General features: G+C 34.9%; 1 pseudogene; it reads right to left on the bottom strand.

Moving 5' to 3' along the window:
• Positions 1 to 3,607: 3,607 nt before the first annotated feature.
• LOC124974546 (flavin-containing monooxygenase 5-like) lies at positions 3,608 to 22,958 on the bottom strand (annotated as a pseudogene).
• Between the last annotated feature and the right edge of the window lie 1,813 nt (positions 22,959 to 24,771).

Genomic DNA, 24,771 nt, shown 5'->3' on the forward strand with positions numbered 1-24,771 from the left:
CAAAACTTCAACATATGAGAAAAAAAAATCATCAGCAGCAGTGCATGTAAACCCAAGTTCCTGCTTTCTATATCTTTGCTCTGTTTTTGAGAACTACACAGTATGACATAAGTAAAAGAGGTATTAGGAAAATGTTCCTATGTTTTAGACATAACTTCTTTGAATTCTTATTACTTAGAATCTACTTGAAGGAATGGGAGAAAATTAGAGTAGAAGGAGACAAAATACATTTATAGTTCACATTAGAATAGTTGGCAGCTACTTATTTCCTAAAGTAAAACTCTGATTAGATTCAATCTGGGAACTAAGAGATCAAAAAAGATAGGACAGCTACTTTAAAAAAATCCCAATTGTCTAAACCAACTAGAACCCATGGGTTGATGCTAAATTATTAAAACAACCTATGAGCCTAGAAAGTAGAAAGTAATTTTTTTATTAAGAAAATGAAGACATGTTGCTTAGGGAGAGGAGCAAAATAGACCACTTATCAGGTACATTAGTAAATAGTAAGTAAAACAAAATTTCTTATCATAGACCACTATTTTAAGATCATTATTTATCTTATCTTTCAGAAAACATATATTTAGTTATAATATTAAAATCAAACAAAAATTGAGTTTTTAATAGAAAATCAAATCCTATCAGAATAATTACACGGAATCAGACATTTTTTAGAGATGCTGATTTAGGGTCCCAACCATAATATTTGATAATCAATATGCCTAAGGACATAATATAAAAATGAATAAAGAAGTCCCTGACCTCACAGTCTAGAAATTATTGAAAGAAAAAAGTGACAGATTACAAGAGTAAGGGGGGATGAATCAACACAAATGAAAACCCAGGATTTTATTGTAGAAAAAAGCAGAAAGAGGATCAATGCTTCTGAAGGAGAAATAAAAGTATTTTCTGGGAAATTTGAAGCTGAGAGTTATTCCATCTTGTTAGGTTTGGAAGCCATCTCTAGATTGAGCTTCCCAATGAAAGTCAAGGCATTGACAATGAGACATCTAAAAATAAACCATAATCACCTCAAAGAAAATAACAGCTAGCATAAACCTGCCCATTGTCTTTGTTGAAGCTATGGAATTATTCTTTTCAATTACTCCTGTCTTCATAGGCTTTCTGATATGATCATCTGTGGTTAAGATGGTTTTTCAAACCCCATCCCACTTTCCAGGGACATGTAGATGAAAGTGGAGTGGAGTATAGGGTCCCAAAAACATCTGTAATGCTAGCTTGGGGTCAGTGAAGGCCAGAGACAGATTAGGCTTGACTCCCACCAAAACAGTTATCCCTTCCATGCTCTCCATGTAGACTCCCTGAATGGTATGATATTGGCTCTTCATGTACCCAAAAGTAGAGAAGATAGAAGTCATGGCCTATCAACAAGGCAATAAATTATATGATCAATCAATCAGTGATTTCTAATTGCTGGTATTGATTTTATATTGGACTATTAACTGTAGTAAATAGTGAAGAAAAGATATTTGTCACCATCCTTAAAGATCTTACAAATCTACTAGTAAGAGATAAGATATGTATACACGTAACAGAACTCAAGGGTTTTGCTAAATTTTGTGGGTTTGATTGATAATAGAAATGTAAAAATGGGCACTTAAGAGAGGGCTATACTAGGCCTTGAAGGATGTGAAAGATATAGATGAGAACAAAGAAAAGTATTAAAAATCAGGGAACAGCCACAAAGTGAAAGAATAAAGCAGGAACTGGTCAAAGAATATTTATGGTCAATGCCTAAATTAGTAGAAAACAAAAATGGACAGCATTCCAGATTCAGAAGACTGATACAAAAGAGAGAACTCACCACAAAAATCCTCAAACATGGGATTCTCAATTATTTTATGAGGGCAATGGTGGTGGGGTCATGGGTGTTCACAGATCAGGGCTTCCCAGGGAAAATGTTAACTTGGAATCCTGAAAGGACGAGGGAGGGTGATTTATCCTACAAAAAGAAGTGGTCCTACAGATGGAACCACATAAAATGATTATACCAAGTTCTTTTGGAGAGCTAAAGAGACATTTTAGTGGGAAAATGTGGTGAACAGTAAAATATGTGGAAGAAGTGTGACTAGGAGACTTTCACTTGCTACTTTCTGTAATAAAAAGAAAGAACAACAGAACACATAGGAAATAAGAGGAAAGTCAAATTAAGCCGATTGAGGGATCCAAAACCAAGGACAGGAAAAAAAATGATTAGAAAATAAATTTTAGGTAGAATTCTTGATATGGAATTCTGAAGGAACTGATAGATGGTCAAGTAGTACTTTATCAAAATGGGGCTGGAGTTTTGAAGAGATTAAATAGGAAAAAATTTGAGATCTTTGATTTCTGGAGATGATATTAACTCAGGTGTTTGTATGCATTCTTTAATTTATCTTATAGCAGTAGGTCAAGAGCTGGAGTTTTCATGAAGGTTTCACAGAAGGATTCACTAGTTCCAGCCTTGCAGGATTGTTATGAGGATTAAATAAGCTCCATGCACATGAAATGTTGAATGTAACTGTCAACCCTTAATAAAGTTCAAATTATATCCTTGGGGACTGATTCAAGACAGAAGGTGGTGGGACAAGAATAAGTCGAAGGAAGGACAGCAGAAAAGTCCAAATAAAAGAGTTTAGTGCCAGAAAATAAGGCAAAGAAAGAACTCCAAGGGAAAAGGCTTAAAAATGCCAAGTTCAGCAGTGAGAGATTGGAACCTGGTCATGGATGACTTTCAAGAGAATAGTGTAGGAGTAAGGAGGTGAGTTTAAAATGCATGGACTCTGGGGAAAAAAGGGGAGAGGCCTGAGAGAATAGGATGTAGAAACTTTAGATGTTTTGGCAATGAAAGAGAGGAAGAAAATAGGACAGCACCTGATAAGGATAAGAAAATTAAATAAAAAATTACTTTCTCTTCCTCCAAGATAGGGGAGTTATCCTAGTATAGTCAGTTGCAGAAAACCACCATTTTGTGGACTTCAACAATCAATTTCCACTTTTTCTGAATAAAAATAACACTAGGAGTAAACTCAAGTTCAGACTTCCAAATCAATGCGTTCACCAAAGCACTAAGCAGCCAGCTGATGTTATTACCTTTCCATGTCACATGAACTTTTCATGCTCCAAGCCAGTCTAACCTGAATGTTCTATTCACCTGATTATAACCAGCAAAGCAGTCACTTCAGATTTGTAAATCTACCTAACAGATTTGAAATTATCCTTAATTCACCATACTCTTCCTTCCTTTGGCAGCTCTATTACTGCTTGAAGTAATTCCTCCCAAAATAACATACCTAACTTTTTTCTCCGTGAGTTTTTTCTACTTAACTTTTCTTTTAAGTCCTAAACATAGTCTTTATACCCTTTTCTTGAGTTTTCTCTCCTTTCTCATTTGCATTGAAACTGTTAGTGATATTTCCCCATTCAGTTGTCACCAATATTGTTCCATTTTTAATTGGAATTCTCAAATTAACAAGAGCAAACTGAACTGTAGTAAAATATTGTTTGTATTGAGAAATATGTAGAAAGAGTTACCATACATAATCCTGGGAGAATTTCTTATCTTTTTGCCATTTCCTCTTGAATTTTACTTATACCTGTCATCATTTCACTTTGTGAGGAAAATTTCTTTAGCCCTTAAGAAAAAAAAAATTAAAATTTGAGTGTAAATTATCTCAGTTAAAAACAATGATCCTATTAACAATTACTGTGTTATGAGAAATTCAAAGAAATATAGAATAATTTTCTGTACCAAAAGAGATTATAGTTTGTTGCTTGATTACCTGATCCTGCCACCAACAAAATATAATAAGTAGAGCATACCTAATTGGAAAAACAGAAATCTGAAATGTTCCAAACCTCAATACTATTTGAACACTGACAAGATGCCACAAGTAGAAAATTCAGCACTTGACCTTATGTGATAGCTCACTGTCAAAAAACAGGTACATTAAAACTATTGTATAAAATTACCTTATTGCTATGTTTATAAGGTACATATGAAAAATAAGTAAATTTTATATTTAGATTTGGGTTCCATCTCCAAGATAGGCCATTATATATATGCAAATATTTCAAACTCTGAAAATACATGAAGTTCAAAACACCTGTCGTCCTAAGCATTTCAGATAAAGAATATTCTCCTGTATCAATATGTATAGCTTACTTTATTCTGCTTTGTCTTAACATGATTAGTGTACTCTGCTTTCCAACAAATATCTGGCTCCTCCCTAACATAGTCTTTGATTTGGTAAATGAAATATGGACACATGGAAGTGACAAATGGTCTTAAAAGCACATGGAAAATGAGATACAAGGTCAAAGGCAAGTTGGATGTGGTGACACATCCTGCAATCCCAACACTTGGGAGGCTGAAGTAGGAGGATAATTTGAGTCCAGGGGTTCAATCAGTCTGAGCAATGTAATAAAACACCATCTCTAAAAAGGAGAGGACTGGAGAAATTCACCTACACAGGTATCTTAATAACAAATGTCTTTTATACAATGGAAAGGTAAAGGAAGTAAACAAATTCTCAATCATATTTTATACTAAAGTTCTATGGAAGATAAGCCTCACCTTCTATTCTCTTTTATTAGATAGGAGTTTGTGTGAAGTGTAAGGCCAAAGGTAACTCATAATACCCAATCTTGACAAATAAATTTAAGTATTAATGTGCAAACAGTTCCTGTAGTAGGATCTAACACCAAGGACATGGCTAGACAAAAGCAGAATCACATTTAAGTTCATATAAACAACTCTAGCTCAAACAATTAGCCTTTGCCCAGATATATAGTCTTATTATCAGATATGTAGACTCTGCCATGGAGAAAATTTAAGCCACAATCCTAAAGTGTTACTCTATAAAATTCTGAAAAGTAGAATTTCAGTACAGGAATGTGTCTTACTCAGTCCAATTCTTCTTTCTACAATACAATATCAAGTGATCATCTCATTCCTCCTTAAAAGTCTCTGGTCTTGGAGATCTCACTGCCATCTAAGGAGATGATATAATTGATGTTGTAGTTGCTGGAACATTATTTTTTGTGCTGATCTCCAAATCTACTTCTATTCTACTTGCATCATTGGAACTAGCTCTTCCTTCTGGAGCCACAGAAATGAATTTCAACACGTGACAGGTCTTAAAATATATGAAAAGCACCTGTCATAACTACTTTAATTTTCTCATTATCTGGCTAACCAGCACAGGTTCCTTATATAACAGGTTTTATATTTTCTGACATTCTAGTTGCCCTTTTCTGGGCACGCTGCATTAACTACCCTGATATGCACCTCCCAAATCACAGAAGTCAGAAATTCAATACTCAGAGCTTACTCTGTTCTTTTGATGTCTTTTCTCGTTTTAGCTACAGAAATTATTATGCATAAATGAATAAGAAAAAAAGGGAATAGTTCCTTTGAAATTAATCACAGGTCTTTTATGATGCTCAAGAAATACATTTTGAGAGTTTATTTCCAATTATTTCTTACAGGGTATTCATAGAGGTGATATCAAGAAATTTCTTGGCTGCAAGAAGTTTGCATTTAATGTAGGTCATAGAAAACCACTGAAGGATTTTGACTGGAAGAGAACTCAAATCAGATTTGCAATTTAGAAAATATGTCAGAGGGAGTAAATGAATGCAAGTAAATTTTGCATTTATTAGCTTGAAACTATAAGGAGGAGGAGGGGATAGAGATTTTTTGGTGGTGACAGAGAGTCAGTTCATAAACAATAACAAAAATCTGTTAAGATTTGATGGACAAATATATTTACAACATTCTGTGATGCAGTTCTCATTGAATTAATTAACTTTCAGTATTATCTTGTTTAGACACATATTGTGTCGTGTCCCTCGCCCGCAAGAAAGCACGACACAGGAATCTTCCTTCAGCAATTTAATAAGGACCTTATTATTATAAACCATGGTTTTTCTTCTTCTTTCTCTTGAGCCGAATTCATACACTTTTATACTCTTGCAATAGCCAATCTACTCCTGCCACTTGGCCTATGTTCATAGGTGCTCCCACTTGCAACAGTTAGCTCAACCAAATATGGGCTTGTTTACCTAGAAAGCACTTCAGGAAACCAGCGCCATCTTATCATGGTGGTGAGGCGGCTCGCCACAATATTGTATCATATTTCTTATTTCCCTCCAAATCTTTTCCCCCTTTTTATATTCCTAGCTTACAATAATGGCACAGCACCTGGGCAGATTCTTTTCTCTCTTATCCCCAAATGTGTTCTGCCACCAAATCCTTTTAAAAGTTCCTATGAAGTTTCATTCAAGTTTGTCTCCTCCTATTCATTTACATTGCCTTTACTTTGGTTTAAAGGCTTCATGAGGTCTTACTTGGACTGATGTTTCCATTTTACTCCCTCTAACATGTATTCTACTTTGCAAATCTGACTTCAGTTCCCCTGTCCCAATTAAAATCTTTTAGTGGTTCTCTATAGCGTACATTTAAAAAAAATTACTTGCATGGCAGCCAAGAACTTTCTTGATATCACCTCTATGAATACCCCTGACTTCATTTTCCTTAATTTCTATAACATTATTTCCCAACATTCTCAATTACTTGTAATACTCAGAACTCAATTTACTGTCATTTTCCCCTAACTTTATATAAATATTGGTGATATTCCCACTCATATATCAAAATTTCCTTTTTCTTTTAATGTATAGTCATGGAAGAATTGGGTACTTGTTGGCCACTGTTCCCATAGTAGCTCCTCTACTTTGTTACTAGACCATCTGCTTAGGATGCAGTAAATATCTGTGAATTGAATGAACACATTAAATGTTTCTTGCCTGTCTTCCTTCTATGACTCTGAGTTCCATAAAAATAGGGATTTTCTGTTTTGCTGTTTTTTTTCTACACCTAGGAGATCATATACACTGAGAGATAAGTAAATGTTTGCTGAACAATGTTGTTGAAGAACAATGAAAAATTGAAGTTTATTTTCCCAGGGTCCCAAGACAATGTGGGAATGAAGAGAGCCTAAATTAAGTTCTATGGTAATGAGTCTTTCAAGGTCTACTCTCAGGAGTAAGGCATATTGTATTTGTGTAATCCTGATTTTCTGAAATAATCCTGACTTGCCCTGCACATTTTGTTATAATGTTACAAGAGAAAAGAGAAATGACTGCCATACTGGTGTTCCAGACAAGTTCAGCCTTTTAACATGAAGAGAAATTGGCCAAGGCACTTGATAACCTGAGATCTTATGAAGTTTGTACTACAGAATTCAGAACTTCATTTGCTTGAAGGCCATACTGTATTCATTAGAAGTGACATTTATTAGATACCTTCTATGTGCTAGGCATTGGTCTAGCCTTGGAATAGAAAGCTAAATAAACATGATTATTTAAAGAGCTTTCAATATACTAATAAAGGAGGGAGAAAATATGCATAGGTTTGTCCTATATAAACAGAAAGTAAAGGGAGAGCATACTAAGAAGAGAACATCAGAAACAAAAGCTCTGGTTAAAAGGATATCTGCTATATTGTTACTTAGTGAGTAAGTCATCCAGTGCTTCTAAAAGACTTGATGTGTGGTAAAGACTAATAAAAAATGAACCTGAAAAAGCAGGTTAGACCAATCTGTGGTGGAACCTAAATGTCATCCTATGACATTATACCTTCTGGTAATACAAAGAATTGGTATAACTTGATATGGTTTTCAAGGAAAGAAAGTTGCTGAATGAAAGGACCCTTGTGAGACTCCAAAATAGGCAAAGAACAAAGAAACTTGATTTCATTCATGGCAAGAATGTGGGTTCAGTGTTACAGAAAAGGGTGGAATATTTCCCTTGACAAGAGGGCAATAATTCCAGAGAATGAAGGAAGAAGGAAAATGGAATTTAGTAGAGGAACTACAGACCAAAGAAGAGGACAGACTGAACTGGGCAGGCTTGAAAGACTAGGAGAAACTAGGTCAAAGATAAACTTAGTGAAGATAAAATTCAGGGATGAGAAAGACAAGAATTTGGTAGGTAGGCAGGTAATTCATGGCTAGAATAAAAAACTCAGGGTATCTGTTGCAAGTTTGGTAAAGTCATAGGGATTCTTTGAAGATTTCTTTTTTGCAAAAGCTGGAAGAATGTGTGCTAGGATTCTGCTACCATAAGAACCTGAAATTTTTGTACATTTTCCTTCAGATCACCTACTCTCATACCCATAATACAGATTCTTCCAAATACTCATGTTTCCAATTTCTCTTCACAAGTTACTTGGGCATGGAATGAGTCCATGGAATAAGAGTATGCTTCAAGCATACTAAGATGCTATGGCCTATGTTAATGAATTTTTCTCACCTTACTTAATTGATCTAATTAAAATATCCATTTAGTATGACTTGAATTAAGCCAACCATGGGACCTTGCATTTGGTGGTCCACTGCTCTTAAATAGTACATGATCTACTGCATAGACTGTAAGAAATTAAGAAATGTCAGACATTTAGAAAGATGGTTTTTACCTATTAACTATATAGCACTATATTTTTCCCTCTGACATCATGAGGATCTCACTAGTAAAGAGTAAGCTATAATTCCAATGAAAACACTGAATAGTTTTAATTAAATACTAGTAATGATAACAAATTTTATTATAATAATTACAGGATCAGAGAATTTCTTCTTTAGAAAAAATTTCAAGGTCATCTGACTTCTCTCTATTTTGAGACTTAACTCTCCTCCATTCACCTCTTTACAAATGGCCATCAAGCCATGTGACATTGTTTTGCTATTATGTTTGGATTTCTCACAATTTCAGAGGCTGCCCATGAAAACGTTTTGTTGATCTGGGCATTAGACTAAAAACCCTGCCCCTAGTAGAAGAAAAATTAGGCCCAACTCTCTATCATGTCAGCTTAGGAGCCTATATCCTCCTTAAGACTCCTAAAGCAGAAGTAAAATCAAGAATCAATAAATGGAATGGTATCAAATAAAAAGCTACTTCACACAAAGAAAACAATCAAAAGAGCTCTCAGAATGGTAGAAAATTTTTACCATCTACATCTCAGAGCATTAATCTCCAGGATATAAAAGAACTCAAAAAACTTAATACTAAAAATCCCCAAAAACTCAATTAATAAATGGGCAAAGGAACCAAACAGGCACCTCACAGAAGGAATGCAAATGGTCAAAAAATATGAAAAATGGTCAACATCTCTAATAATGAGAGAAATACAAATAAAACTATACTGAGAGTTCATCTCAGTCAGAAATATATCAAGAATACAAGTAACAGTAAACATTGGCAAGGATGTAGGGGAAAATGCTCACTCATACATTGCTGGTGGACTGCAAACTGGTGCAACCACTGTAGAAAGCAGTATGGAGATTCCTCAGAAAACTTGGAATGGAACCACCATTTGACCCAGTTATCCCACTCCTTGGTTTATACCCAAAGGACTTAAAATAAGCAGACTACAGTGACACAGCCACATCAATATTTATAGCACTCAATTCATGATAGCAAAGCTATGGAACCAAACTTGGTGCCCTTCAAAAGATGACTAGATAAAGAAAATGAATATGAATGAAATATTACTCAGCCACAAAGAAGAATAAAATTATGGCATTTGCAGTAAATGGATGGAACTGGAGAATATCATGCTAAGTGAAATAAATCAGGAGTAGAGTTGTGGCTCAATGTTTGAGTGCTTGGTTAGAATGTGTGAGGTCCTGGGTTTGATCCTCAACACCACATAAAAAATGAATAATATAAAGATATTATGTCCATCTACACCAAAAAAATATTTTAAAAAAGAAATTAACCATTCCCAAGAAAAAAAGGGCCAAAGTACTCTCTGATATGTGGATGATAGCTCACAACAGTGGAGGGTAGGGAGGAAAAGTATGGATGTTCACTGAATTAGACAAAGGGGAATGAAGAAAAGGAGGAGGGATGAGAATGGGAAAGACAGTAGAATGAATTAGACATAACATTCCTATGCTTATATATGAATACAAGAGCAGTGTAACTCCACATCATGTTCAACCACAAGAATGGGATCCAAATTGGAATGGGTTGCACACCATGTATGTATAATATGTCAAAATACACCTTACTGTCATGTATATCTAAAAACAACAAATTAAGAATAAACCTTTATGTGGACAAAAAAGGAAAAGGTCTTGTCTTTTTTATTTTTTAATTTTAAGCTGATATTATGCAACCCTAAACATTTCACTCCTTGGTTCTAGTTTGACTCTTTGCCCTACTAAGTAGGTTATTCCTTCTAATATTTGAAGGGAAAGCTCAGACCTCCCTCAGATCTTAACTTCTTTTGCCTAAACTTCTCCAGCAAATTAATCTGTATTTCAAATGATATGTTTTCACATTCCTTAAATCATTATCTCTCTTCTTGTTCAATGAATTCCAGTTTCACTTTTATAATGTTTTCAGGTGGTAGTCTGATCAGTTTAGAAAACAATTATGTGTTCTGGGACATAATAATTTTTTGATGATGCTAAATTTAATCATGCCTTTTTGAAGCCTTATCCTCTGCTGACTCATACTGAGTCTACTATCCCAAACCTCAAAGTTTTTTTTCTAGTTCTCCTAACCAAAACTGTAAAACAGTCTTAATTTCTGAATTTTAAGTCAGTGAGCTCTGACAGTCCTCATTCCATTATCTTCCTGGCCTAGCCTCAGAAATAGTGTATGGTTTACAACTATCCTTGATTTGTTGAATTTAATTAGCTTTGATTCTAACCTTTAGGAAGATTCTTTTCTGCATCCCAACCTCATGATTTCATTTTTCTTTCTAAACCTATTCCCTTTCACTAGCAGTACCACCATTTACATAGATGATCAAATCACAAAGCTGTCTCATATTTGCTTATCAAGCCTGTACTCTTTATCCCTTAAAAAGGAAGATTACTCAGAATAGTTTTGCTTCCTCCCTATCTCTCCTGAACTATTACAGTTGTCTTTAGGACTCCCTTCCTATTGGCCTTCTATACCATTTGCCTTATAATAGAAAGGCAAGTAAACATGGTTTTAGGATTCTCAATTTAGAAACAAAAATAAAAAACTAGGAAGAATATTATTGGGTCAGGTACTGTGGTCGTTCTACAATACTTTTATTACAGATTTATTATTATATCACTCACTTGCTTAAATTCTAGGCAAGTGCTCTGCCACTGAACTAAATCCCCAACCCACAAACTTTTTATTTAGCAGAGCATACAAAAAGTTTCTTACCTGATAGACTTAGATATATATTCAACTACTCTTCTACCTTTGCCATATGTTCTAGATATATCAGACTATGTGCAGGTCACAGGCTACAATGTGCCTTTTGCTATTCTAAGATATTATAATTAGAATGCTACATGCTGACACTATTTATCTACATCTTATTATTCCATAACTTCTCAGTTTGTTTTGCAACTATAAAATATATTCATGCTTAAATAACTAAATGAAAATTTGTTGGGAAACACAGCATCCAAGTATCATCTCTCTAATTAATTTCAAATTGCTGAGGAAATTTAGCAAGTCCCTAAACAACTTAGTAAGACCCTATCTAAAAAAACACAAAGGCTGGAAATGTAACACAGTGGTAAAGTGACTGGGTTCAATCCCTATTACCCAAAGGAAAAAGAAAAGAATATTATTAGGACATCTGTGGAAAATAGATAATGTATTTTATCAATGTTAAATTTTCCAAATGTGATAATTATATTATGGTATATAATGGAGTGGCCTTTTTCTGAGGTATATATTAATGATTTTGACTTACTTTAAAAATATTCTTAAGTATGTATGCATGCTACATTTTGTTTGAATATTTCTATCTTCTAAAAGGGAAAACAGAAAAAGCAAATACGGCCATCTTTGATAGGTGAATCTAGGTAAAAGATATATGAATGTTCAATGTATTTATTATTGAACTGCTTTTCTGTAGATCTGAACATTTTCAAAAATGAGAAGTTAGAAAAAAATATTTAAAGTTTGTATATAGAAATGATTTTACAATGGTCCTCCTGGCTGTATGAGAACATCATTCTTTATACTCTTCATCCTATGCGTTTTTTTTGTCATACCCTTTTGTCTGTCTTCTCATTTATATTTTTAAGGTAAGATCCATTCTGAAGTCTTCCATTTGTTACTCATGTGTGCCTGGGGCAAATTACTTAGTTTCTCTTAGTTTCAATTTTTTTAATCTGTAAAATGGACATTAAAAAAGGTATGGACCCCAGGGCCATTTGTGAGGGTTAAATGAGATAATACATATAATTCATCACTGTGCTTGTCTTTAAAAACTCTTCAAAAAAGGTAATGTATTATTTGTATTATCATGTCTTTTCTCTCTGTATTTCATGCCCAATGTGATGCCTTGCTTACAACAGGTGCCCCATATTTATTGACTGATTGAATGATGCACTGCCCTGTACTACCTTTTTGTTGTTGTTGGGCATAATATAAAAAGAACTGATACCTGACAGAATAAAAAAAATGTTAATGTCAATGAGAATAAGTGACAGAAATCCTTTAGACCAGCAGATCTTATTCTTTTGTGGTCGATAAGGTAAAAATTGAATTTCAAATTCTCTTGATTTTCTGATTGTATGGATAGAGATAGCTCTGTTAGCCTGTGTGAACAATCCTTGTTCTTGTATCTTAGCTGTTATCAACTCCATTCCCATCCTGAGAACATACCTGTGTTTAGGCATCAGGCCAAACATTTTAAAATCAAATCTTTGACTCATACTTTTTTCAAAAAAATGTCTTTATTAATGCTTGGCCACATATCTTTGATATAAGATGTTTAAGTTGAGAAAAGTGTACCACATCAAAAGGATATCCATGGTCCCCTACATGAATCAGGATCCAAGCCCCACTCCTGGTGCTGAGGAATACCTAAGGGATGGAAAATATTGTTTACTTTTATCATTCTGGCTCACAATCTGAAAGCACTCCCCCTTTATTTAAGATTAAGTTCAAACTCACTAGTATGGCATTTTAGTTCTGTATAATCCTTTTAAATTTTTTTCTGCCATTTTCCTTCCCAAACACTGTCCAAGAATATATCTCACTGTGATCCACCACAATCTTTCTGTTTAAAGTTAATGTGCTTGAAAAGTTCTCCTCTTTTAAATTCTCCTCAGTCCATTCATTTTTAAGATTCAGATCAAGTTGGCTTCCTCTATGAAAACATCACTGACCAATCAGGCTGAGAATTCTCTCTCCTCCTCTGAACTTCACTAGCACTTACCACTTGTAGGACTCATTAAAAATCATGGAATAGGCTGGGCTCAGTGGTGCATGCCTATAATACCAGTGACTCCAGAGGTTGAGGTTGGAGGATCAAAGCCAGTCTCAGCAATTTAGCAAGCCCCTAATCAACTCAGTGAGTGTTTCTAAATAAAATATAAAAAGGGCTGGGGAAGTGGCTCAGTGGGTAAGTGCTAATATCCATATGGTTTTGGAAAGATTAGATTGCTTCTTTTTTTTTCCATTTGAGTGGCAAAAAGGAAACTCACCTACCATTCTGTTAAGTAAAAGTTTTTAATTACCAAAATGCACCTTCCTTTATGTGAGAACATGGCATTTCTTCTGGCCAATGGACAATTCACACTCTCAATATTGCATTTACACAAACTCTTCCAGCAAATACCTGGTCTTCATCAAAGCCAGGGAGAAGCTAACTAGGATTCATTAAAAAAATTTGTTTGTAATTGTAGATGGACAGTATGCCTTTGTTTTATTTGCTTATTTTTCTGTGGTGCTAAGGATGGAACCCAGTGCCTCACACATGCCAGGTCAGCACTTTGCCACTGAGCTACAGCTCCAGCCCTAACTGGGATTCTGAGTGCAGCCTGAAGCAGTGAACTTATTCCTTAGTATAAAGCCAACTGAATAGTGGAACTCTAACCAGTAATCATGCCCCTCCAATAGCATCAATCATGATGCCAATTGAGGCAATGAAACCAAGCCCCATATTTGCCACTAGTACTGATGGATGATGTGCAGCCATCCATACTCTGTTGAGTCTACCTTCTTGATAAGACTGAAGATAGAATGAAGCAAAGTAAATCATTGACTCAAACCTGCTTGGCTGTGTAGCTAATCTCTACAGCCAGATCTCCTCCAGAATTCCCAACAATTATAAAGACTTTTTCCAGCCAATGCCTCTGGATTTTTTTAGTCTTGCCTATGGAAGTACTGTCCTTTGAACTTCTCAATTCCTGCAAGAGAAAATAAAATAATTTTGGATGATAGTTTATATTATGGATTTTATTTGTGAAATCATTCTTTTGTAGAATTTAAAGTTGAAGCACATATTCTCCATATGATCTCCTTTTATTCAGCTATTCTTGTCATTCTGAATACATTTGCTTATTTTTTCTTCCATAGTCCCGGAATAGTAACTTGTGATTCCTTTATCATAAGTAGTATGTATTTTGTAATTGCAGACTCACAAAGCCAAACTGCCTCAGAAAACTACCATTCTCTTGTGTCTTTTCATTCCCTTAGATACATACTCCCATTTCAATTAGAGTATATATGTTTCTGTATACTCGAGGATATATGTAAAGTGCATTTTTTAGAAAAAGAAAGTTCAGGCCCCAAACTGAAACTAAATTATTCAAGTTTTCATTTAACCCTTAGAACTCAATATTTTTTGTTTCCTCAATCACTGAAAAATGCCACATCTGAACAAATGCTGTGTACGAGTTCCACAGTCTTTCTTTTTGATCCCTACAAAGACCAAAGTCATTGTAAAACTAAATACAATCATGTTCTACTTGTCAGAAACATATACGTTCTCAAAAATTTGCTGTAAGTTGGTTTTATTATTGTGAAAACATCACAGAAGTACTTACATAAGCATAGATTGTTTAGGCCAGTCACTCGATGTGGCCACCTGATGCAATCAAGACCCACAATAAACATGAGACATGTGAGACTAGTTGGTGTAACATGGCAGTCTGCTTTACAGTAAATGTTTCTATAAGTAGAAGCAGTATACTGTATGTTAAATGTAGTAAATACATAAACCAGTATCATGGTTGTTTAGTATTATTATGTACCACATACATAATTGTGTGAGCTATAATTTTATACAACTGACAGTGCAGACATCTTTGTACATCAACATCATTATGATATTATAATGGCTGTGATACTACTCAGCCTGTAATTTTTCAGTCCTCATTAAATCTTTTGGGATCACTATTCTGTATGTATTCCAACCTTGACTGAAATGGCATTATGAGGTGGCATGATTGTTCAAAGACCTCTAAACTCTAAAATTACCATTGTCCAAATGACAATAATACAAATCCCATTTTCAAGGGAACATGTACAATTAGGGTAAGTCTTATTTCTAACCAAGGTAAAACGTACTCAGACCACAATCTTCTATTCCTCAGTGTCAAAGGTATGGTTTGAGGTTCAACCTCCTTTCTGTTAGGTCACTCACCTGGAAAGCTTTCCAGGGATAAGTGAGCATTAGTGTGATGGCCAGTGCAAAGCATGACTCCATCAAAGACATTAACTTTCTTTTTCCCTGCACACTCAGTGACCACCTCCCATTGGCCTGAACTAGAGAAATCAGGCCTCTTCTTCACACTGTACACAGTGGTCTGAAAGAAAAATAACATATACAGGGGACTGTAACTATAAACAGTACAGTGTATATCTTCCCAGACATGATTTATCCTGCAAAATGTTGCACAAAAGGTTGATTCCACAGGTACCATCACATCATTAGGAACCTTGAAAGAATATTTGATTTTCATACTCCTTAAAGAACAGTTTTGTTTGAGGTTGTAATCTGAATGAGAAGATTTCTATAAGGCAGATAAAGTAAAATAAAGTTGACAGATAATGTACTCTCCTGTGCCTCTAGAAAAGTAGGATTTGTGAGGATTTTAGTCTCTGCCTTAAGGCATTGTAGCACCTGAATAAATGCTGAATTTCTCCTGTACTCCTGTGACATTCTATGCACTAAACACCTATTTCTCCACTAACCCCAGACATCCCCATACTCTCTGATGTCTTCTGACACCCAAATCCTGTTCTCTCTGACTAACCTAAAACATGTGATCATGAGGCTTCCTTTCATGTTAGAGCAGAAAAATATTTCAGTGGCTCTTATTTTTTTAAAGGAATCTTTCTTTGCCTTTTACATATACCCACTTTACAAGTAATTATAGAGAAAGAGGCTGTGAGATAGGGAAATAGTGGTATAATTTTTAGTTTTTCTAAAAAAACAATAAATATGGGTTACTCTGCCTTTCTAAGTAAACATCAAGAATGCATTCCAATGAGATTCTAGGGCCTTAGTTATAATGTCTTGGTTGAATAATAGAGACACTAAGCCTTAACCATCCTGTACTACTTATAGTTCCTGTCATGTGTTTTTACACATGCTGGTGCTTCTACTTGGATCATCCTTTTATTCCTTCTTCATTTAGTAGACTCCTTTCTACTCAAGACTCAGTTTAGACATTATCTTCTCTAAAAATCTTTTCTGGAACTTGATTCATCTTCCCTGATGGGTTAACCATCCCTCTTCTGAGCTACAATGTATAGATCTCTATAGCACTTATCACTTCGCTTATTACTTATATGTATAATAATAATTTTCTTCATTTTCTGTGTCTTTAAACACAGTTACTTAGTTAAGTTATTTATTTTTTTGTCTTTGTATCATCACTGCTTAGTACAGTAACAAACTTGTTCAAGAACTGTCACTTAAACACATCAGAGATGCACCATTGGGCTGTAAATGACTGGCTTTGGAAAATGTCAGAAGATATTACCATTTTATTATTGTTGCTAAACAGAAGAAGGTAAAAGGTTTGGGCTTTAAGTGAGGTGATCTATCTGTTTATGGTCATGATTATAAATTATGGGAAAATCACAGCAGACTTTAGAGAAGGAAGGAACCAAAAGTCATACAGTACAATCATCTTCTTTTACATAAAAAGAAAATTATGATAAATTCAAGTTGAGAAACTAACTCATCTCAGGTCACAAGTTAATTAGTGGTTAGAACAAGGACCAGAATTCAGGGTTTTGTTTCCTAATTCAGTGTTCTACTCTCTCCACCAGATTTAACTTCTTTGCTTCCTCAATAATTTCCCAGTCACTAAGTACTTCACCAGGTTGTTTTGGTGATCACATAAAATAATAATATATTGAAAAGTGCCTCAGAAAGTATAAAAGAATAAAGCAATAGTGGAAAAGTTGTGGAACCAGGGAGATTTAAATTTCCCTTACCTATTTATTCCCATCATCTCCTTTATTATAAGCAAAGTGTGAAATGCACACAATGAAAATACTGGTGGCAGTTGTCTTTCTGTGTCTGCAACCAAAATGTATGAGAGACTTTCCCAGGGGTATTTTAGAGAGAGAAAAAAGAGTGGAGTCTTTGTTATTGGGCATATCAAGCTAATATTTACACATAAGCACTGGCAAATGAAGCCACATAATTCATTTACTTGATGAAGAACTTCAAACACAAAGACACCCACAAAACTGCCTACCTTGGACTGTATATACTTTAAAAGGTTGAAGTCTTTGGCATACATCCTGAAATAATCAAGGACCTGGGAATTGTGCATGAAGTTAAGATAATGGTCTGGGATGATGTAGTCACTGAAGCACATCATCTCCTTAGAAGTATTGATTATCACCAATTTGTAAATACTGACTCTCCCTTCTTCAGGATTTTCCTGCAGTAAATTAGAAGTATTCATGGCAACTTGAGAACTAATTTTATGATTTACAAATAGCCAGTGAACAGTTGAAAATTTTCTGGAATAAATGTCAATTCAAACAAATGCACACGTACACCACCTCCACACATCTCCCAGTACTTGTGCCTGTGTAGTTTCTTCCCCTTGAATCTCAGTATGTTTATGACTTGCTTTTGACCAACAGTATACAGTTAAAATGAAACTGAATGACTTTCAATACTAAATAATAAGTAGCCTTGCACCTTCCACCTGGGTGTCTTAGAAGGCTCACTTTGGTGGAACCTAGCAGCCATGTAAGAAGTTAGCTTTTGTAGTTGTGACCAAAATACCTGACAATGAGAAGGAAATATTTTGGCGTATGCATTCAGAGGTTTTGGCTCCACTGCTTTTGGCTTCAGACAAGGCAGAAAATTATGGTGGAAGGGTATGGCAGGGGCAAGCTTCTCAGCTCATAGTAGCCAGAAAGCAGGGGTTGGGGAAAGAGGCCCAGGACAAGATAGAGTCCCCAAGGGTAACCCACCTGAACACATGATCTTCTTTTCAACCATGTCCCACCTGCCTACTCTTTCTACCACTGCCTAGTAATCCATTCAGCTGTCAATAAATTAATTCATTGATGATGTCAGAACCCTAATGAATGAATAACTTTCCAAAAGACCCACCTCTGGACAATGCTGCACTGGATACCAAGACTTGAACACCTGGGCTTTTGGGGGATATTCTAAATTTTTACTATAAAATCTCCAACTACATTGAAACCACAATACTGTTAGGAAGCCCAACCTAGGCACATGGAATAAAATATCTAGGATAGAGAAATATTCAAATAGCCCCCAGAAACTCTAGCTATCTCACCTAAAGTTCTAAACATGTGAAAAAAGTAGTCACATTAAATTCAGTCTTAGCACTCATTAGATGGCAATCACAAGAAATTCCTAGTGAGAACTTCCCAGCTGAATGAATAAGTCTCAAGAATTTTCATATATATTGAGACTTTGCTCTCAAAAAAATGTACTAAGTCTCTGTCCAGTATAAGTTATTTACCCCATTGTTACTATTGCTGGGTAACAGTCATTTAAATGAGTTAAAATGGATTAGATCAAAATGTACTAGGGAGAGTATAAGTCAGTACAATATTTTCTGAGTAATTTTGCAATGTATATAAAAATCCTTGTAACTTACATAGCCTTATAAAGAAATATCCAGACTTGCAAACAAAGATTATTGTTAAAAGATGTTACTGTCAGCATTATTCATAAAATAAAAAGAAAACAAGCTAAATGCTTAAGAAAAAATAACTGAAATTTGAGAACCACTGTTCTAGATCCTTGCTTCCCAAAGTATGATCTGTGGACCAGCCCAAAGGGGATCACTAGGGAAAATGTTAGAAATGCAGAATTTTAGGTCCTTCCCTAGACTTACTGAATCAGAACTAACCTAACAAAATCCTCAAATGAGTCAGATGCATATGAAAACTAAGAAGCACTGATTCAGATGACATTACTCTCTAATTCAGTGTCTTCCCTCCTACAACAAGCTTTTTGCTTCCTCAAAATTTTCCAATTAATTATTTCATTAGGTTAAGGTGGTAATCCAATAAAATAATGCAATATAAATCCAGCCTATTATACTGTCACTGAAATGTCACAAACCACAGGTATTCAAATCTATTATATTTAAATTATTTTTGATTATAGAAAATCACCTTAACCAATTTGGACCCTCACCTTCCTTTGTATTACAGAAATGAATAAATAATAGGAGAGTGGGTATTACAAAACATTAAATATCCACAAAAGAGAGTGTTTGATTTGTCCACATTCAGGTTTATTTTTCTCCCAACTCTTATTAAAGAATTATTTATTCTAGAAATCCAAAATTGAACATACTCATTTGTCTGCCCCATAATTTTTTTCTTTTTGACTGCTAATAAGATTTTCAGAAGTCTCCTTTCAAGTCTTTTCTTATTTATTTTACCTATTTCAACCAAAGTATTCATTTACATTGTGGTTATGACTATGTATCTGCCATAATTAACATTTTAGCTATTCATGTTTCCTATATTACCTAGCAGAGTATTTTATTGGGATGCCAGAACGACACCACCAGAATCTCATGAATGGGCTCACATCATTTTTTTGTTAATGTTCTCTCAGTTATTAATTCTTATATATGTAGCAAAAGTGGACAACTATATCCTTTTAAGTGTTTTTCAATTCATTTATTGTCTTATTCTCTTTTTTGCCATTTTTTTGAGAGGAGAAATTATGAAATTTATGGTTTTTTAAAAAACATATTTTATTAAAGGGTGTATATTATTTAATTTTCTGATTTAACTGTAACAGTAACATTTTATAGTATATTGTGCCCACATGGCATCTATTTGTCTATCTGCTATACTTTAAAACTTTACTATGTGAAATAGTTATCTGATAATCAGCATAAATATCACTTAGGGTTTGTCAGAAATGGAGAATTTTGCTATAATCCAAATTAGTTCATGAGAATCTCCAGTAATTCATGTGTACATTAAAGTTTGAAAAGCACTGTTTAGCTCGCTTTAATAATTTTTAGATCTGCAGTTTGAGTCAAAAATATCAAGATTACTTTATAGCATTGAGTACTTATTAAATCCTTAGCATTTTGAAAGAAATTTATTAACTTTTCAAGTAATTTCATTCATAAGGTAACATCAAAGAAAACTGATTATATATCATATCACAACCTACTTTCTACCATCAATCTTACTTAATATTAATAAAGAGATCAAGAATTGACTGAAATTAATGTCTTGAGAGCTCATATAATTATTATTAGAAAGTTTTCACCTGTCCAAGGAGACAATACCAGTTTGGTTGGTGGAACATAATCAGAAAGTAGAAATGGTTGTGTCTGAGAAAACACTTGTTTGGCAGAGAGAAAAATGAAAGAGGAATCACGATATGAAAGTATAAATGGTACTAACAGAGAAGAAAATAAAAATATACTGAATCCCAGGGAACTGTCACAAAAAAGGAGAAAATAGAAACCCTGAATTCCCAATGTTCTTACTGGACACCTACCAGTGGAGGTGGAATTTCTAAGTGCTTAGATCAATTCTACATATGAAACCTTTAACCAAATATAAAAAAGTTTTGGGGGATGAAAGGACAACTAGAGTCCCAATAATGATCATGAGACTGATAGAGAAGTACATCGCAGGAAAAAGTTCTCAAGGTAACCACCAGCAACATGCAAAATATGTTTCAGTCCATTAAAGGATGTTTATAATACCCTAGTCTCCACAGTTATGTAACTGAAAAATGTGAAAAGGAGGGTCTATAGCTCCATAAACATTCTTAGCAGCCATTCAAGACAGCTTTCTTCTCAGAAATCCACTTATTAAACATAAATATATTGGGTAGGAAATAAATGATGCCAGGCATCATTCTTGGTTTTCAAATATAATAGTGAACCATATAGGTATGTCTGTGTTAAGAAAAGTCAGAAAAGTCAGAGCATCATGATGAAAGTTTATTTTTTATAGAAGCAGTTTATAAGGTGTTGAAATTTTGCCCAGAGGATTATAAAAAAAGAAATCCCCATGCTGTATATTCAGCAGATTTTAACTTCATATCCCTTTAGAGTTTAAAAACCATAGAACTAATAATCAGGCAGAATAATGTCTACACTTCCAACATCATCCCTGCCTCAATTGATTTCACTGCTGTTCAGTAATTGCCAAACCTTGCTAGGATGCCTAAGGAGACTGAAAATGTGGGGGTCTCGCTCTAGGCATGAATAATAACTGACATGTAACCATATGCAGAGATATTACTTTTATAAGTGATTGATGTAATTATTCATTCACTTACTATGATCACTGTACAAAGGGGGTATTACTATTATCCCTTCCAAAAGATTAAAAAAAAAAAAAAACAGTGGACAGAGAGGTTTTATGATTTGCCCAAGGCCATTCTTTTTATAAATGACAGTTTTTGAATCTAAAACAGTGCTTTTAACCTCTACAGTAAGGTGTGACTGGATTTCAAGAGCAGAATTTTCTGTTACTAAAAACAAATTAACAGGGTTTTCAGCCCACATCTGATTATGATAAAGGTATAGGGATTTGCTAAGAGGATTCATTTTAGATGTGAATAAGTCTATAGTCAGAATTAGTTCCCAAAATAGAGCCAAGATACAACACATTTGTTCATCTAAGAAATGTCATAAGGCCACTTTTAAGTAGCTGGCCAAAACTGTGTTAGTTTTTATGATGTGAAATATACCTGTGACACCTCAATTGTATTCACTTGTCCAGAAAATAAGTGTAAAAGTAAACCAAGTTAGAGATCAATGAAGGTGACCGATACTTTTTGGCACTTAATAAGCATACCATTTAAATAGATGATATTGTCAATGGTTACTAATAAGTTGTAGGGTTGGATGTGCATATTAAAACAATTTAACTTTAAAACTGAGTATGTGTAAGGACAAGAAAACCCATTTGCAGGTGCCCTCTACCCTCATCTGGAAGACAAAGGACTTTGAACTTCTCAAAGCAAGAAGTTTACAGCAAACAATAGTATCAAATTTTATACCTTATTCAAGGACAAGAAATGTCAGAAAAATACCTGGATTTTTTTAATAGAAAAAGTAATGTTGAAGATTGGAGGGGGATATTTTTGGAAGGAGTTGTTAGCAGGTAATTCTAGCTCATTTACGTTTAAGATGTATCAGAAGCAACCACTCTAGATTTTCTAATCCCTTTGTGCTTTCTAATATATGTTTTTCTGTCACTCATCCTCCCTGCTTCACCAGATTGTTTCCCTCTTCTGAAAAACAGAAAAACTAGTGAAATGAAAATGTTGTCTGTGGTTTTTATATACAGTAGAAAAGGAAAAAAAGGGACATTTGCAATGCATTTTGCAGCCAAGAGAGGGAAAGAGAAATCCTCATAAAATGTGGGGTGGGGGGATGTTAAGTCAACAGGCAGAATTTATCAGGTTTAGTCACTATCAAGCTCTCATATTACCTAACATGAGATAAAATGTTGCATGCACCCATCTGCAGGGAGGGCTTCAAGTATTAATGGACAAGGAGATTACCTGATACCTACAAAGCCCTCCAATGTCATCAGTCCTTTCAAAGCAAACAGATTTCAAGTCTTCATCCAGGCAGCACTTGACAGAAGAGAGTCCACAGGCTTCACTCCCAATCACAGCAATTTTTTTCTTGGTCATGGTCTCCACAGGTCTTCACCTGGCTATGGCAATGTCACTTGTCCTAAAGAAAGAATGACAAGAGACAGAAAGCACAAATCTGTCAACAGTTTTTAAAAAATACAGTTGCCATGACACTCAATTAAATGCTGTAACAAGAGGTGACTTTGGGAAAGCCAACTTTTGGGTTGTCCTCTTCAGAAGGAATCTCTTGCACAGGATAGAACAGTCCTGTTGCCTGCAGGACCCAGAGCTGAGAAGCTCCATAGTGTTATCGTACTGTTTCCAGAAGCATGTGGCTGATTCTTCAGCTGCAATCTGGAAGTTAATCTGATTTTCTGCTGTGATAAAAGAAATATAAACTACAGAAGTACAAACAGCAGCAACAGTCAGTGGGGAGGAGATGTTCTTCCTCACCTCCTTTCAGCCAACACCCCACTCACTCATTGGCAGCAATTCTCCCTCTCTTAATGAGAAGAAAATGTGGAGTGAATCTGCTTTGGGCAGAAAACAAAAACAAAAAAATTATCTACAACTTCTGCAGTTTTCAGCTGCTGTTATAGATGATGCTTTTTTACTCCCTCTGGAGACAGAATGGTCCTCTAAACTCTTTTGCTCCCCTGCTATCCACATTCACTTTTAACTTCCTGCTTTTCCCTTAAAGTAACAAACTTCTACTAAAACAAAACTATCAACAACTCCCAAGCAAGCTTGATAGAAATTCCAAAATACAAAACACCCTCCTTGCAGGAAATGTGTTCAAACAGGTGAAACTACCCCTTTCTCTCCCTCCTCCCCACCTCATGAACTAGATCTTCAGATATACACTACTGTAGAATATACTTTAAAATCCCCATGCATATTTTAAACTACTTTTAGATGAACTATAGCTCTTTTTATTTCAACTACTTTTAAATATGGTTACAAATAGATCGTGACTTGGAGAATTATTTTACTCCATCAGGAAGATGTCTGTCCTAGACTAATATATGGTCTGAATTATATAAAAATATAGGAAGCACACAATGGGAAACACATAATGTCCACATCACCTAATGGAAAATGAAAGAAAAGAGGATCAAAGGTGGCATTGTGTGTGTGCATAAATATGCATATATATATATGCATATTTATATATGCATGTATATATGTAATAAAAAGGAATGTTTTCACTTTGGTTGGGGTATGAGAGATTGAACCTGGGGCACTTACTTACTGAGCCACAACCAATTATTTTTCATTTTGAGACAGGGTCTCATTAAGTTTCTTAGGGCCTCACTACTTTTCTGAAACTGGCTTTGAACTTGTGACCCTCCTGCTTCAACATCCTGAGCCTCTGGGATTACAGGTGAGTGCCACAGCACTGGGCAGAATGTTTTAACTTTTTGATGTGGTTCTGTCAAAAGTTATTTATAAAAATATACTAATCTTTCAATGGACACATCAAGATGACCTAGTCAAGTAGTTCTTATTTTAAAAGAGCTGCTATATAATTTTGCTCTGAATTCTCATCTCACTTTGCTCCTGCAACACTTCCACTAAAACCATTATTTAACTAGTGTCTGTCCTCACAGATTACCACCAAAAAGAGTGCCTTTTGTCACCAAGGACCTTTCCTTCTGTCTAATGCTACTTTCTCCTAGGAAGATAAAACAATGAAATCGAACTCAGGGCCTTGTGCTTGAGAGGCAAGCACTCTACTGACTGAGCTATCTCCCCAGCCCCCATATGGGGAATTCTGAGTTTGTCTAACTTAAATGGTGAGTAGCGAAGTAAGCTGCAGCCCCTGTCTCTAAGGCAGCTAGATGCTCAAGATAGCTGACCAGGTAGTGAAGTGCAAAAGT

The sequence above is a fragment of the Sciurus carolinensis genome, unplaced genomic scaffold, assembly GCF_902686445.1.
Source record: "Sciurus carolinensis unplaced genomic scaffold, mSciCar1.2, whole genome shotgun sequence".
NCBI classification, from domain to species: domain Eukaryota; kingdom Metazoa; phylum Chordata; class Mammalia; order Rodentia; family Sciuridae; genus Sciurus; species Sciurus carolinensis.